Genomic DNA, 18,547 nt, shown 5'->3' with positions numbered 1-18,547 from the left:
CAGTCTTTCACAGTTTTTTCTGCTAATGGAATTTTAGATTGTATTCAGTATATTTGTCATTGTAAAGAATGCTGCAAGAAACATTTTTCATCATGTACCATTTTCTCATGTGGACATATGTTTGTAAGATAATTATCTAGAACTGCTGGGTCAGAGTATCAGATTGATTTCTTTTTTCTCTTCCTTTAATATGTATTTGTTTATTTTTAGAACAGCTGCTGAACTGCATTCAAAAGTGCTATCCCAATGTATGCTACCATGAGCTATCTATAATTAACTATTTTTCCTACATTTAAAAAAATACTGGATTGATTCTTTTATTTCTTTTTCTTTAATCAGGTCATTGTTTTGATTCTTACTGAGTCAACTACTGATGAGATGGGCAAATTTTCATATACTTATCGGTCACTGATATTTCTTCTAATTTAAATTTACTATTCATATAATTTTTATATTTTTATATGGATGTTTAATTCTTATTCATATAAGAAAACTGTTTATATATTTTATTATAGTTATTACCTTGTATATATGTTTAAAATATTTTCTTGTAACTTGTCACTTACCTTTTTAAAAAATGTTTCTTTAAGATATATTTTTCCATTTTGGTGAATACATAATTATATTTATATTATCATTTAAACAATCTCTAAGTATATAATTCAGCTCCATTATGTACATTCACAACGTTGTGTAACCATCATCGTTATCTATACCCAAACTTCATCATTCTCTATATTAACACTATCCACTAAGAAATAACATCCCATCTCTCTCTTTCCCCTTCTCCCAAACTCTACACTATTTTCTGTCCCTATGAATTTGCTTATCCTACCTACCCCGTATAGGTGGAGTCACATAATGTGTGTCCTTATTGTATATGTCTGGCTTATTTCACTTAGCATGTTTTCAAGATTTAACCATGCTGTAACATATACCAAAAGTCCATTCCTTTTTATGGCTGAGTAATAATATTCTATTGTCTTATATACTATATTTTGTTTATCCATTCATCTATTGATGAACATTTGGATTGTTTCTACCTTTTGGCTGTTGTGAATAATGTTATTATAAACATTGTTATAAAAATATGTGTTTGCATCTCTGCTTTTAATTCTGATTATATAATTCTGGTTATAATTAATAACTAAATACCCAAGACTGGCATTGCCAAATCAATGGTAATTCTATGTACAACTTTTTGAGTAACTGACAGTTTTTCACAGCACCTGCATCATTTTACATTCCCATCTTAAATGCACATGCTCCTATTTCTTCATGTCCTTGCCAAAAAATTATTATTTATTTTTAATAGCATTCTAATGCATATAACATGGCATTTCATTGTGATTGTTTTTGGCCACACTCCATGGCATGTGGGATCCTAGTTCCCCAACCAGGGATTGAACCCACAACCCCTGCAGTGGAAGTGCAGAGCCTTAACCACTGGACCACCAGGGAAGTCCCCTTCATTGTGATTTTTATTGGCATTTCCCTGATGACTAATGATGTTGAGCATCTTTTCAAGTGGTTACTATTTGTATATCTTCTACAGAGAAAGGTCTACTCAAACACTGCCTATTTTTATTGTTTTCTTTTGTTTGTTTAGTTTTATTTTTGTTGTCATTGTTTAGTTTGAGGATTTTTATAAACTCTGGATTTTAAATCCTTTTCATATATATGATTTGTAAATATTTTTCCTAGTTTGTAGAATGCCTTTTAATTTTCTTGATACTTTCCTTTGATGCACAAAAGTTTTTATTTTTGTTGAAGTTTAATTTATTTACTTCTTATTTTGCTGCTTGAGATTTTGGTGTCACATCTGTGAAATTGTCAGATACAATGTCCTGAATTTTCCCCCATTGCTTTATTGCATGAGTTTTATAACTTCAGCTTTTAAGTTTTGATTCATTTGGGGTACATTTTTATATATGGTATGAAGTAAGGGTCCAACTTCATTCTTTTCCAAATGGATATTCAGGTTTTTCAGCACCATTTGTTGAAAATAATTCCCTTTACCCATTGAACAGTCTTGGCACTCTTGTCAATAATCTATTGACCATATATGTGAGGATTTATTTCCAAGATTTTTATTCTATTCCATTGGTCTATATATGTGTCCTTATGTGAGTATCATACTGTTTTAATTGTTATAGCAACTTTTGAAGTCAGGAAGTGTGAGTCCTCCAAGTTTGTTCCTCTTTTTCAAGAATAGTTTGACTATTTGGGGTCCTTACAATTCCATATCAATTTGAGGATCATCTTTGCCATTTTTTCAAGAAAAAAAGGTGCTGGAATTTTAATTGGGATTACATTGAATCTGTATATAACTTTGGAGAGTATTGGCATCTTAACAATGTTGTCTTCCTGTTCATGAACATGGACTATCTTCCCATTTATTTATTTTCTATTTAGTATTTTTTTGAGTCAATTTTTTTTTTTTAATTTGGGAAGTCACATGTATTTTTTCTTTATGTTTTTAAAACTGTTGTATTGTTCTCATGGTGTCCTTCTTTAAGCCATTCTTTATAATATAATCTCTGTATATAATAGTTTCTTATAATTAAAAATAAATTGCTCTTTACTACATCTCAATTTTTAATGTATAATTAATTTATGCACCTGACTTATGTTTTTTTCCAAATCCATATTATTCAATTCCCACAATATTTATTGACTGGTCTATCTTATATTTACCATTTTGAAATGCAACTTTTAACACATGCTACATCGCTGTATGTTCAGTTTGATTTCTGGACCACAGTACTGTTTTGATCTACTTTCAAATTCTAGGTGAACACTATACTGTTTTAATCACTCTGATTTAATGGTAGGTTTTCATTTCTGATACAATAATTCACATTGTTCTTAATTATTATTCCCCCTTCCCATTTTTTTATTTTGTTTGTTTCTCCTTCAGACTACTTTTGCAATAAGTTAGGTTACTTTAGGACTTCCAATATTGTTATAACTGAGATTTTGTTAAATTTTTAAATCAATTTTTAGAGCAATAACATCTTTCTATTGTAAAGATTTTTCTGCTTAGAAACAACGTGTTTCTTCATTAAAGTGTTCTTTTTTCCTTACTTTTTAAATATGTATTCTTTTGTTCACAATTTAGTGGCTTTGCACAATTTTATTACTTTTTTCCCCTTTTTTCTATTTTACAGTTGGTTTTTTTTGTGACTCATACATAATTTGCTTGAAAACTGGATATTTAAAGAAATATAAATATGGTGACTCTGGAAATAAGATACAACTGCCAGAGTCTGTTGTTGTTGTGTTTGCTAATTGCTTGTTTAGTTACTTTTCTGGACCCCATTTTTCTGTGTTCTATTCTATCTCTATTCCCTGTAGTATGCTACCACTGAAGTCTCTGCTTGGTTAGCTTACTTATAAACAAAAGATTGTTCACAACTATTCTTAATCGTCTGGAACCAATAAGTTCCACCTTTTCATGAGGGGCACTGTGATGAGGCGCATCTTCAACACTCTGGATGTTTACAGTTCTGCTTTAGCATTCCCGTCCTGCTTGTGCAGGTCCTCAAAGTGAGCAAGAAAATTCAGGCAGAAGTGTAAGATTGAGCTATATCAGTTCTCTCCTGGACATGCACACTGCCCTGCAAAAATGCATGACCTCCTAGAAACCCCAGGTACATCAGAACTTTTTTGAAGCCCTCTATAGATATCTAATAGCTCAGGTATTTCTTTTAATTTTTTGACCAGGCTTTTAAAATGTTTCCTAACCCAATATCATGGCCTTAGAAATTTGCAATGTTAGTAACTGCCTTTAACAGTTACTATTTTTTTCTGATCTGAAAAAACCCTAGAGACAGCACTTTTCCCATGGAGTGAGCTCTAAGTCAGGTCAAAAAACCACAATGCTCTGAGAATAAGCCTTTTCCAGAGAGCTGCAAAACATGCTGGCATTTTGAGTAGTCCCAAACCCCATTAACTCTTCTGCTGGTTGCAAGGCTGCTGATTTTTAAGACTACCATGAATGTGAGAGAGGGTCAAGGCATTGACAGTGATGCATTCTTTTCAGTAGGCTCTAGGGAAAAAATCATTTTCTTTCTTTTTTCATCATGTAGAGGCTACCCACATTCCTTGTCTCACAGTTCTTCTCCTCCATCTTGAAAACTAGCAAAGGCATATCAATTGTTTCTCACATAGCAAAATCCATCATATTCACAGTTCTGGGGAGTATGAGGTATGTGTATACCAGGAAGTGGGGATCTTGGAGGCATTCTTAGAAATCTAACAACATTGTAATATTATCAGTAAACATATCACTGTTATATTTTGAAATTTAAAATCAATACTTTAGAGCTAAATATATAAAATAACCAAAATTTAAAACTTAATGAACAAGTTTTTAACTGCTTAGTCACAATTCAAAAGAGAGTTAGCAACCTAATATAAATGAGCAGAAAGCATGTGTAATAAATCAAGGAAAGACATAAATATATAAAATACAGGATATAAGATAGAAACACATGGGATAAAGTGAAATAAAGCAGGTAGGGAAAGACAAATACCATTTGATCTAACTTATGTGTGGAATCTAATAAAATTAAATTCATAGAAACAGAGAACATGTTTGTGGTTGCCAGAGATGGGAGGTTTAGGGAGTACAAATGTCCAGTTTTATGTCGACTAAAAAAAAAAAAAAATGCACAACCTAAAAGTTGAGAATTATGTTTTTATTCAGCAGACTTTCTGAGGATTTAAGCCCGGAAGACAGCCTCCAGTTACCTCAGAGGAGCTGCTCTGAAGAGGTCAGGGGGATGTCAGGATCTATAGGAGTTTTTGTAACACAAACCAGGTAGTCAGAACATCAAAAGAGTACTATTAATTACAGAAAACCAGACATGTCAAGTTAATTAATTTAGCACGTTTCTTTGTATGGGAAGATGTAAGAGTCTGGGCTCATTGAAATCATTCCTTTAATGTGTACCTTAACTATCTAGGGCCAGTGTTCTGTTTTTCTCCATCCTGAATCCCCTCAGGGTGCACAGCTGAGGTTGGATACAGTGGCTGATGGCTTGATGTCCACAACATCATTTGTTTACCGATATGGCAAGTGACATTCTTCATCCACATGTAAGACAATTAAGTTCTGAGGATGTGATGTACAGCATGGTGACTACACTTAACAATATGGTACATTTGAAAGTTGTTGAGAGCAAATATTAAAGTTCACATCACAGGAAAACATGTGACTGTGTGGTGATGTAGGCTAACTAAACTTATTGTGGTGATGATTTTGCAGTACACACATCTATCAAATCATCATGTTGTACACCTTAAATTCACAAATGTTATATGTCAATTATATCTCAATAAAACTGGAAAAATAAAAAAAAAATTTAAAGCCTATTATGGGTTGAATTAAAGTCACAGAGGAAAATAGAGAAAGAGTAAGTTAGTAATATTTGAAGATATAATGGCTGAAATTTTTTCATAACAAATGAAAAAAAAAGTCCACTAGCCCAGTAAATCCTAAGCAGAAAACTATAAAGAAATCCATACCTAAAGCATTAGGGTGAAATTAGAGAAACATAGCAAAGATAAAATGTTAAAAGCAGTTAAAGGCAAAAGACATTATTTTCAAAGTAGAAATAGTTTGATCAGAAAATTATTTCTCAACACTAATATTTGACTCAGACAAAAACAAAATAATAACAACCAAAAGTCTTTACACGTTAAAGTTCTAATATTATTCATTCTATTTAGCAAACTTATTTCATAAGAATACAATCTAAAACATCAAAGAATATCCAAATAAGAATTTAGCACAAGTAGATTTACATTAAAAGACATTCTTCTGGAAGAAACAACATAATTTCAGATCAAAGGTCATAACTGAAGCATGCAATAAACAAATAATAAATATATAGGCAAATTTAAATGAACGTTAAGATAGTAATAATAATAATAATATTGCTTTCTGAAATTTATGTGTCTGAGAAGAACAAAATTATAAGTGTTACAGCAGGCAGGTAGCTAGGTAGGAGAAGAGAAAGGGGGGTACCAGCCAGATGACATGAAACTGCACATCTTGTAAACAACAGGGGTCCTTGGTCAGACAAAGAAAAGCAGAAACTTCCAGGCTGACAGAAAACCACACATTTTGGGGTGATAAGTGTTCTAGAGCTAGACAAAGAAAGGTGGGACAAGGGGAGAATCTCCAGAATCTGAGTGTAACCTTTTGATCATTATGTTCTTATTACAATTAAATGAACCTTGCAGATAAGAAGTTCCCATCATACACTGAGGCCATGACACGTCCCATGAAGGTTAAATAAGGACAGAAATTCCCCTCAGGAAGGTGGAGCTGGGATGAAAATCAGGGAATACAACCCTCAAGCCCCTCCTTCCCCAATGAGGACTCCACCCTTTCATTTCTACACCCCACATAACCAGCTTGCCAAAGAAACTCAGGGCAAAGTTACTCACCTGAGCCTGCCAACTCTCCCTTTGAGAGTGTACTATCGCTTAGATAAATCCTCACTTTACTTTCTTGACCTCCCTGTCACGTTTCTGAACATAAGTAAGTGATATAATTCTGAAGGTACTTTAATGAAATTAAATGTTTTGTTTTCACATTTGCTGAGAAGAGGAAAAAATTGCCAGATAATTTTGTATGTTGATGAGGCTTTATCAAGATTTTATGTTTTAACTCTTAGAATAATCTATAAAAGAGTACATAACTGAGGGCATACTTTCTAAATTTATGGAAAGAAAATAGTTTAATAAAAATAATGTATTCAAAAAATGATGAAGGGGGAAAATGTCATAGAAGCTGCCATGTAGAAAGCTTAGGATACAATCATATAATTAAATCTCTATATATCAGTATTATATTTAATATAATTTAAATAAATACTGTAGCTAAAAGGCAAATGTTTTGAGTTTAGACTTTGAAAAACAGTTAAGTCCCTTACATATGAACCTTCAAGTTGCAAACTTCCAAAGATATGAACATACCCAGAGAAAGGATGAAGAGAGACAAGAGGAAGAAATAACTGAAGAACGAAGAGATTCACGATGCAGGAAGTGGCAAGGAGATTTTCTTTCTTTGAGGAGACACAGTTTTTGAGGCAAAGGACCCGAACATAGAACGGTGCACGAAGTTTGCAGCAGCCATTCAGAATGCAATCCAGTGCTACCCTGTCATCTATGACGAGAATAAAAGAGCTACTACCCAGACATCACTGGATTGTTTTTTCAAGAGGGTAGATAGAATTGAATCCAGCGAGGAATCAGAACCTGTATCATCAACATCAGGTGTGGGTGAAATTGCAGCTTGCCCTCCATCTCCTATTGCTGACAATCCTTCAGCTCTACCATCTCCCACCTCCTCTCCCTCCTCCAGTCAGTAACCCTTCCTGCCTGTTCACTAGATGCCAGCCCCTGGATGCCAGCTGTTGTACTGTACTACTGTACTTTTCAAGGTACTGTACTGTAAGATTAAAAATGTTTTCTTTATATTTTGTGTTTGTTTTTAATGTATTGTGTGAAAAGTATTATAAACCTATTACAGTAGAGTACTATATAGCCAACTGTGTTAGTTGGGTACCTAGGGTAACTTTGTTGGACTTAATGAATAAATTGGACTTATGAATGTGCTCTTGGCATGGAACTCTATTGTATGTAGGGGACTTACTTGTATATGCTGATATCAAAAGACATCTGAGTATACATTTACAAGAAGATCAAAAATATAAAAATAATAAAAAGAGTCTAAATAAACAAATACAACTGGTGAAGTTGTATCCATCCAGAGCAAAGAGATTCTAAGGCACAAAGTTTTACTATAGATATTTAGCTTCATAAATATCAAATGTTTCATTTTATCTAGAGGTATAATCGTTTGAAATATGCACACCCTTGCATATTGTCACACAATGGATACAATTTGAAAAGTGCTGGAAGAATTGTTTTAATTTAGACTTCTTTTGAAGAAGGTCAAATATATTTACGTACAAGTAGTCTTTTGAGAGATGAGTTGAAGAGATCTTAAGAAGTGGGAAAGTGAGACCAGGAAAATAAAAAGCGAGAAAATTTTGTGTAAGTTCCCACTATGGGTTTCTGAGGCTCTGTGCTACTGTTGAACTCCAATAGTCAATTTAGCTTACAACAATTCCATCTGAGGTGTAAGGAAGCTTCAATACTTATCTTTTATGAGAGAAAGATTTCTCCTCTTGGCTTTAAATACCTTGGTTCTTAGAGCTTGCTACTCATGCAGGGTAAAGTAAAACTCAAGCCAGAGACTTGGAGGTGTTTACTGTGAGCACTGTTGCAATAAGCTGGGCTGTGCAGTGGTGAGGGATTCAGTCAGCAACAATGGTACTCACCATCATAGTCAGAGACTTGAAAGCATCCCTCTCAATGAATAACAAAACAAGCAGACAAAATATAATAGATAAGAAATCAGAAATAAATGACATTTCTCACTAACATTAAAATGATCATAAGAGAATATTATGAACAACATTGTGCAGACAAACTTGAGTATTTGGATGAAATGGATATAGAATGAAAAAGAAAAAAGGAGTAGTCTTAGTTCTACTAAAAAAAATGGATTTAAAAATGTCCTCACACTTCCAGTTCCAAAAGGTATTACCAGTAAATTTTTCACCAAATAGTTAAGGAAGAAATAATATTTCCAACTCATTTTATAAAACCAGTAAAACCTTGATACCAAAGCATGAACAAGGATATTTTAACAAAATCAAATTACAAGCCACATGTGCTCAGATTAAAGTAAAATCATAAAGAAAATATGAACAAAATTAATTCAGCAATAAATAAATAAAAATTATATAATCAAATATGAAAAAATTAAGTTGAAAAATGTGTTATTCGAATTCAATTAATATAATTTAAAATATTAACACAATAGAGGGAAAATCATAGAATTTCTTAACATATGCCAAAACTATCAATAAAAATTAATATACATTCATTAAAAGGAAAGCAAACTTTGGATTGAAGTGGACTTTCTTCATCTGAAAAGGTATCTAACTTTTATCTTTTATCTACAGAAAACATTATTATTGTTGGTAAAACATTAAAATTTGCACTGGTTTATTGGGAAGAAAACAAGGAGTCTATTCTCACTGCTTCTATTGATTATTGGACAGAAGTTCCTAAGCAATGCACCAATGCAGGAAAAAGCAACAAAAAAAGAGAGAAAATTGGAAAGAAGAAGCAAAAATTTTACTATTTTTTGGTTGATATAACTAAGTGCAAAGAAAAGAGAACCTAAGAGATACTACATTAATATTATTTGCATCAAGAAGATATTTTAATAAGGTTGCTGAATTAAAAATTGATGCAGAATAATGTTTTATACCTGGCATTAGTTAGGAATTTAAAAAAAATATAAAGTAGTCCTATAGTATTAAAATGTTAAAGATTAATATATAAAAACAAACAGAAACAAAAACCCACTTCTAGACTTTAAGTAGGAGACTTTAAAACACTATTGAGAAAAATTTTTAAAGTGTGACTAAATAGAATTGAAGATTCAATCTTGTAAATATATAACTGTATACAGATTGATCTAAAGATTTAAAATTTTTTTCAATCAAAAATCCCAGATGTAAGAAAACAACTCCATTAATAATTGCATCAAAAAGAATAAATTACCTAAGAATAACATTAACCAAGGAGGTGAAAGAGCTCTACACTGAAAGCTATAAGACTTTGGTTAAATAAATTGAAGACACAAATAAATGGAAAGACATTTTTTCTCATGGAGTAGAAGGATTAAAATTGTTAAAGTGTCCATACTACCCTAAGCAATCTACAGATTCAATGAAATCTCTATCAAAATTCTAATGGAATTTTTCACAAAGATAAAATCAAAAATTTTTAAATGTGCATGGAACCACAAAAGATTCCAAATAACCAAAGAAATCTTGAGAAAGAACAAAGTTGGAAGTATCACACTTCCTGACTTCAAACTATATTACAAAGGTATAGTAATCAAAAGAGTATGGTATTGGCATAAAAACAGTCATGTAGGTCAATGGAACAGAATATGGAGCCTAGAAATAAACTCAAGCATATTTGGTATTCAATTTATGACAAAAATATGCAAGGGAAAATGACAGTCTCTTCAGTAGTTGATAAAGGGAAAACTGTATAGTCACATGCAGAAGAATGAAAATGGACCACAGTCTTACACCATACACAGAAATTAACTCAAAATAAATTAAAGACTTGAATGTAAGACTTGAAATAATAAAACTAGAGGAAAACATAAGTACTAATCTTCTTGATATTGGTCCTGGTAATGGTTTTATGGAGTTGACACCAAAAGCAAAGGCAACAGTAGCAAAAAAAATTTTTAAGTGTAACTATATTGTATTTTAAAAGCTCTGCACAGCAAAGAAAACTATCGATGAAATGGAAAGACAACTTACGTATTGGGAGAAAATATTTGCAAATCATTTGTTTTATCGGGGTTAATACCTAAAATATACAAAGAACTCATGAAACTCAATAGCATAAAAACACATAAACAATCTGATTAAAAATTGGCAAAGAATCTGAATAGACATTTTTACAAAGAAAACATACAGATGGCCAAGTACATAAAAAGATGCTCAACATCAGTAATCATCAGGTAAATGCATATCAAAAACATAATGAGATATCACCACACATTTGTTAGAATGGATATTATCAAAATGACAAGTTTTGGTGAGGATGTGGAGAAAAGGGAACACTCTTAAATGGTTGGTGGGAATATAAATTGGTGCATCCACTATGGAAAAAAGTATTGAATTTTCTCAAAAAATTAAAAATAGAACTATCATATTCAGCAATTCCATTACTGGATATCTGTCTGAGGGAAACAAAAATCACTATCTCCAAAAAATATGCTTACCCTCATATTCATTGAAACATTATTTAAAATACCCAAGATCGGGAAGTAACACAAGTGTTTATTGATGAATGAATGGATGGATAAGAAACCTCTAATATACATATATATATAATTCAATCATAAAAAAAAAAAGAAATATTGCCGTTTGCAAGGACATGGATGGACCTTGTGGGCATTATGCTAAGTGAAATAAGTCAGACAGTGAAAAACAAGTAGTGCATGATCTCACTTATATGTGTAATTTAGAAAACAAACAAACAAAAACCAAACTCATAGCTACAGAGAACAGATTAGTGGTTGCAGGAGGTGGGCAGCAGGGGAAGAGAGGTTGGCAAATTGGGTGAATGTAGTCAAAAGGTACAAAATTCCAGCTATAAGATGAATAAGTCCTGAGGATGTAATGTACAGCATGCTGAAGATAGTTAACAATATTGTATACTTACAAGTTACTAAGAGACTAACTTTTGAAAGTTCTCATCACAAGGAAAAAAATTGTAACTATGTGTGCTGATGGATGTTAATTAAACTTACTGTGGTATGCATCTTGCACTATATACATATATCAAATCATTATGTTTTACACCTAAAACCAATAGACTATTTTATGTCAATTATATCTCAATCTAAAAAAATAAGCTGCAGATTTATATAGATTGATCTGATATTAATAGATATTATTAGGTAGATAAATACATACCATATGCATACATGTATACATGCATTCAACATGTGGTAAGCAATATAATTAAGGTGATAAACAAACTGATTTGAAAAACAGATTAAGTGCTTGTGTGCCAGCATCACAATTATATCCGCAAAAACATAGCAGTATGGTGATTCCAGCTGAGGATGATTTTTTAAAATTTTCAAATGGCTTAACAATAACAACAACAACAGAAACAAAGTGTGTTTATTTTCTTTTATTTATATATTTTTGGTAGTATTAACAAAATTATTTTGATATCTATATGGATATAACCAAGAAAGATTAAAGAAGAGGAAACATGGGAGGACTTGTTCTAGCCATCATAAGTCCAAGTGAACTGCTACTGTAATTAAGAGATGGCATTGTCAGTGGTCTGTAGAGTAGAATAGTACTGGGGAAAGATTTCCCACAGACTGTGGAGGTGCTGGGGACTGCTCCCCAATGTGTGTGCTCAGAGAGGCCTGAAAGCAGAGAGTTCAACTTTCCGTAGAGGGGTAACGGGGTGGACAGGGAGTGGGGTCTTAGTTATGCAGCTTGTTCACCTCAGAACAGCCAGAACCAAAACCTTTAGTGCTTTCCACTAAAGGTTTATTTGGCATTTCTAGGGATATTCAAGTAGCTTGACATAATGAGAACACAAATCAAGATTAATGAGAAATAGTAAACTGAGGAAAGAGGGCCAAATTTGCAAAAATGTGGACAAGAATAAAGAGAATTTCAACAAAAACAGCAACAAAAAAGTAAGCAACATTCTTGGGAACAACATTTATTTAGAGTATATTTGCACACAAATACAGAAAAAAGTCTGTCCAGATATAGAAGTTATTTTCCAAAGGTTCATAACATGAGATGAAGTAAAAAAAAAAAAAAAGAATAGGCACTGTTGAGACATGAATTAGTAGTCTAAAAGATTAACTGGAAGAATCTTACAATGCAGGCAAAAACTCACAGATATGGAAAAACTGAGAGAATGAATGGAAGACTTGAATAGCTGATATTGAGACATAATATAATGTAACAGCCCTTCTAACAGAAGAAATGGCAGAAGTGGACTATATTTTTAAAGAACTTTTGTGGCTTCTCTCTTCACACTGAAGGACGGCAACTGGCTCCAGGGAGGTGATTGTATATATATGTATAAAAGTTAGTATTTGTCACCTCCCTTATTTATATATATAAAGGTTTCTGATGAAATTTTTGAATGACCAAGATACATATTAAACTTTACAAACTCCCAGATAGAAATACAGCTTGCTTGAATAAAACAACAGCAAACAGGACGTCACTCTAGAATTTTAGAATCATATTTCCACAAAACAGAAAATACATGAACTTTGTACCCAAAATGGCAAAAATAATTGCTCAACTATTAGAACCAAATGAAAACAAACTAGAAGATTGATCTCAAGGTAAAAAAATAAATAAATAAAAGGAGTAGATAAACAGAAATAAAGAATTAATCTCACAATATATAGAGTATTTTAAAATGATAGATAACAATATAATTGGGAATTTATAAGATATTAGTAATTTTTGTTGGAACAGAGAATATATATTAAAAAGGAAAATTGAATAATGGTCTAAATATATCAGGGAAGAAAACCCATAAGCTTATAGAGAGAAAAATAGAAATATAGATTTTCAGAAAATCATAACTGTTGGGTGAAGGAAAAGATATAGGCAATTAAGTTGTTTGATTGGAAGCAGAAATATTATGTAGTGTAAATATACGACCAAGGAAATAGCAATTTGTATATACCAGTTAAAAAGAAGATGGCAGGGGCTTTCCTGGTGGTGCAGCGGTTGAGAATCCGCCTGCCAATGCAGGGGACACGGGTTCGAGCCCTGGTCTGGGAAGATCCCACATGCCGCAGAGCAACTGGGCCCGTGAGCCACAATTACTGAGCCTGCGCGTCTGGAGCCTGTGCTCTGCAACAAGAGAGGCTGCGTTAGTGAGAGATCCGCGCACTGTGATGAAGAGTGGCCCCCGCTTGCCGCAACTAGAGAAAGCCCTCACACAGAAACAAAGACCCAACACAGCCAAAAATAAATAAATTAATTAATTAATTAAAAAAAAAAAAGAAGAAGAAGATGGCAAACGCTAGCTGAACTGAAAATCATAGTAGAACTGCCAAACTTCCAGATGAGGACATAGATGAGAAAGAGAAATACAGAAAGGCATGGACAGCTCAGTGAAAGTAAGACAAAGTGGGGAGTGGGGGGAAAGATAAATCAATACTCAAATACAGAAAAATTGTAAATTTAAAGCATAAATGCATAAAACATATGTCAGTTCAAAAATGCAAACCAATGAAATTATTTCATCAAAAGACAAACATTGTGAGTCTCACTTAAGAATAAATCCAAGCATTTGTCCTCAAAACAATGAGACTAAAAAAAAATATTTAATAAAGTAGGATGAACTAAGACATAAGGAAAATGAACTCTCCTTCACCCTTCCCAGTAAAAACATAAAAAAATCAATATCAAAACCAGAAAAGGTAGAAATTAAGGTAAAAATTTTACATGGTACAATAAAGGATTATCTCAAATCGTGCAAAAGGTGATCTGTGACAAAATATTCAAATTGATGAACTAGAGGAAGAGGCCAAAGCAGTCTGCCAGGAGGCATCAGGAAGGCTGAAAGAAGTGAAAATTTAAAAGAACATTATGTCATAGAGGTAGAAGCATTGATATTTTTACAATAAAATCACCAAAGGACAGAGAAAAAAGTAAACAAAGGGGATTTTTTTTAAAAAGGAAATGACTGTTAAGACATGAAAAGCCAAAAATCTCTGGGCACACAGGGTACTAAATGATAAATATGGGAAAAGGAAATATCACATGAGTGAAATTTAAGGATAACCATGAAAAAGAGAGTATTCAAAGAAACCACAAACATTCTACATTGGAATAAGAATAAAATTGGAATAAGCCTCCCTAAAAGTAACATGCATACAGTTAACACTACTGTACTGTGAACTTAAAAATGGATAAGATGATAAAAAGACTCTTCAATAAAACCACTATTATACACACAAATAAACATTTTTTTTTAAAAATAGATCCATAACTAGCTTTTTTTTTCTTTTAAATATATTATTTATTTATTTATTTATTTTTGGCTGTGTTGGGTCTTTGTTTCTGTGCGAGGGCTTTCTCCAGTTGCGGCAAGCGGGGGCCACTCTTCGTCGCGGTGCACAGGCCTCTCACTATCATGGCCTCTCTTGTTGCAGAGCACAGGCTCCAGACGTGCAGGCTCAGTAGTTGTGGCTCACGGGCCTAGTTGCTCCGTGGCATGTGGGATCTTCCCAGACCAGGCCTCGAACCCGTGTCCCCTGCATTAGCAGGCAGATTCTCAACCACTGTGCCACCAGGGAAGCCCCCATTTTTTTTTTTTATTTTTAAAGAAATAACACTTCAAAAATATTTTTGAGTGCAAAAATAAACCATAATATAAGTACTCGGAATCATAAAGCACAATTTTATATCCTGAAAAATGGTCTGGAAGAATAGCTCCACTCATTAGAAAAATAATTCAGAAGGATATGTCAAAATAAATGGTAAGTAAAGAATTTAAGAAAGCACACTGTTTGCAAAATGGCAAAAACAATAAAAGAATAGGTTTGTAAAAATCTTAAACTAAAACTAGATGATACCCACAAGGTGTGAAATAAGGGAGGTGACAAATGCTAAGATACTTTTCCTCTTAAGAGGAAGACACACCTATTGCTACATTTAGAATTTGACAGAGAAAAATGGACATAAGTAGGGTTAATTAGTAGAATGAAAATAGAATTATAATATTAACCAACAAAAGAGAATTTTGTATATCCAATGGAAAGTAGGAAAAGAAAAAAAGAATTAGAGTCGGTGAAAAATGATCTAGCAATAGTTGTTCACAACACACGAACATACACACGAACACACACACACACACACACACACACACACACACGGCTTCAAAAAATAAAGACAAAAGAAAGGATAAAGAAATGACAGGAGGAAACTACCACTTTCTGGTTCCACATGAAAGGAGCGTGGAAGGCACTGCTCTAGTCTAACAAATTAAAAGGTGACCAGACAAAAAGATCAACAACTTTTTCTGGAACTATGAAGGAAGAGAAGAAATAGGGGAAAGACTATTCCCAAGATTGGAGAGACAGATGAATACAGGGAATCACAGCTTACTGGAGCAGAGATTCACCAGGAGAAACCACCTCAGGAACTTGCGGCAGGTTAGGAAAACCTGAACTGTAATTGACAAATTGCTGGAGCTGCAGTGTGGAAGACTATGAGTTAAAAACTCCAGAGGGACACAATCATGGAGGGGCCCCCGCAATTTTGTGAGATTTACCAACAAGACCTCAACCGGGTTCCCACAATAAATATTGTAGAAAATTTTCTTCAGGCTTTTGGCAAGGGAAAATCATACAACATCTGCTTTCAGACCAAAATAAAATTAAACTAGAAATCAATAACAAAAAGATAACTAGAAAATCTTGTAATACATAGAGACTAAACAGCAAAATTCTAAATAACATATGGATCAATTAAGACATCTCAAGAAAAATTGTAAAATGCTTTGGACTAAATTAAAATGAAAACACATTTATTAAAATTTGTGAGATACAGTGAAAACAGTGCTTAAAGGGAAATTTATAGCTTTGAATGCATATATTAGAAAAGAAGAAAGATCTAAAATCAGTCATCAAAGCTTCTACCTTTGACCAAAAAAAAAAAAAAAATTTAAATCCAAAGTAAGTGGAAGAAAGTGAGTAATAAAAATGAAAGAAGAAATAAATGAAAATAAAACAGGAAATCAGTAGAGAAAATCAACAAAACCAAAAACTGTTTCTTTGCAGAGATCAATGAAATCAATAAGCTTCTAGCCATACTAAGGAGAGAGAGAGAGAGAAAACAAATTACTAATATCAGAAATGAAATATGACATCACTAGAGTTCCCATGTAAATTAAAACAGTAATAAAGGAACACTATGAACAATTCTATGTTCATAAATAAGATTACCTAAGATGAAATGGACCAATTACTTGAAAGACATAATCTGCCTTAATTTATACAAGAAGGAATAGACAATCTGAATAGACTGATATCTATTAAAGAAATTAAATCTGTAATTAATCATTGAAAACAGAAACACCAGGCCCAGATGTGTTCTGTGGTGAATCTACCAAATATTTAAGGAAGAATTTATACCAATTTTCTATAATCTCTATGAGGATAATGCAGAGGAAATAGTCCTCATTAAAAAAGTTTAAATTTAACAAAAATCACACTTACAATTTAAGATACAGACATCACTTTCTAAATGCCACAAAATTTTTCAGTATTAAAACAAAACTATCACCAGGATCCAAAATAGTAAGAAGTATTACCTCAAGAAGTTTAAAGAATATATTAGTCTATAAAAAAACATTTCTTTTGCCTTCTGAGCCTCATGCCGGCAGCTCTGTTGTACAGTCTCTCACTAGTAATTATTTTATGACCCTCAAAGGCCAGTTAAATATCCTTCAGCACAATGTCAGGGCTGAGCGAATCTAAATTCTAGTTTAAATGCAACCATTAGCCTTCATTGGTTACTGAAGAAAAGAGAGTATCACTGTCTGCTATCTACAAAGAGTTATAGAACCTCTCTGAAGGATAAAATGGACCATTCATTAGATCAAGGTTTTAAAGAAGATTTTATTTGACATTATTTTAAATACTTTAATTGTAATACATTAAGAATATTTGGCATTATCCTTGTCATAAAAGGTATTGACATAGTGGAGGAAAAAGGGTGGGATATAGTGGGAGCAAATGAAGAAACCTTCTTTTTCTGAGGTCTTCCAAATATAGACACCTAAACGTCATGTAATGGTTTCCCCCAAATCTTCTTTCTTTTCTTTAATATGTAAATTTTCAGTAACAAAATAGCTGATTGGGTTGGCCATTTTACAGTTCTGTGTGCCTAGATCAGAGCCCATGAAATGATAAATATTTAAAATTTAAAACAGAAATTAAAATAGTATTCATAGAAGCTATATTTCATAATAAATAAGAATTTTATATTGATATAAGATGATCAAAGTGCATTAAGGACTGGAAATATATCCAAAGCACAGATGGGATGGGTGAGCATACCTTCTGACTAACCAGGCTCAATGCAACGTCTACTGAGATTTATGGACCCAAAGGTAAATCAGCTTTATTAATTTCTACCTAGAAGTTTCCTAAGGTGTAGCAGTTACTCCCTGCTTATAAGAATGAAGGCCAGAGCAATACGGGTGCTTTTCTGAAACCACTTTGCTTTATACCTACCCAAACAAGCATTATTTCCTTCTTTCTCTTTTCTCTCTCTCCACACAGTGATCCTACTAAAAGAGTGAATTACTGTCATCACCTTTACCAGCTTTTTAAGGCATGACTAGACCTTAGTTTTCTGAATGTTTATTTCATGAAGTTTTCCAATAATATACAATTTTAATGATTTTGTATATGATGCCAATTATTGGCACTATTCAATAGTTATTCAATTTTCAAGGATTTGATAAATCAAATTTATTTTCATGATATCATGTAATGATGCACTGTTACACATCACATAACCTAACAAATAAAGACGATTTATAAATGCCTTACATAGATCTTGCAAAGTATCAGTAAAATTATCAAAAAGTGAAACAGTGAATAACCAATTCTTTATGAACAAGGATTAATTGAGTCTGCTACCATGTTCTGTGTTGTCTTTTCTTATCCACCTTTACATTTGCTGAAATCTTCTTTCCTATTTCTGTCTCCTGCCCTCCTATTCCCTGCTCTCCATAATGTTCATAAAGTTCTGTTTATACTTCATCTTCCAAACTCCAACACAGGAGTTTCTTCCTCCATGACTTTTCTCTTCTATGCATATACAATATTAAACAACAACAACAA

This window comes from Eschrichtius robustus, chromosome 5 (assembly GCF_028021215.1).
Source record: "Eschrichtius robustus isolate mEscRob2 chromosome 5, mEscRob2.pri, whole genome shotgun sequence".
Classification (NCBI taxonomy): Eukaryota; Metazoa; Chordata; class Mammalia; order Artiodactyla; family Eschrichtiidae; genus Eschrichtius; species Eschrichtius robustus.
Note: the sequence above shows the minus strand (reverse complement) of the source record.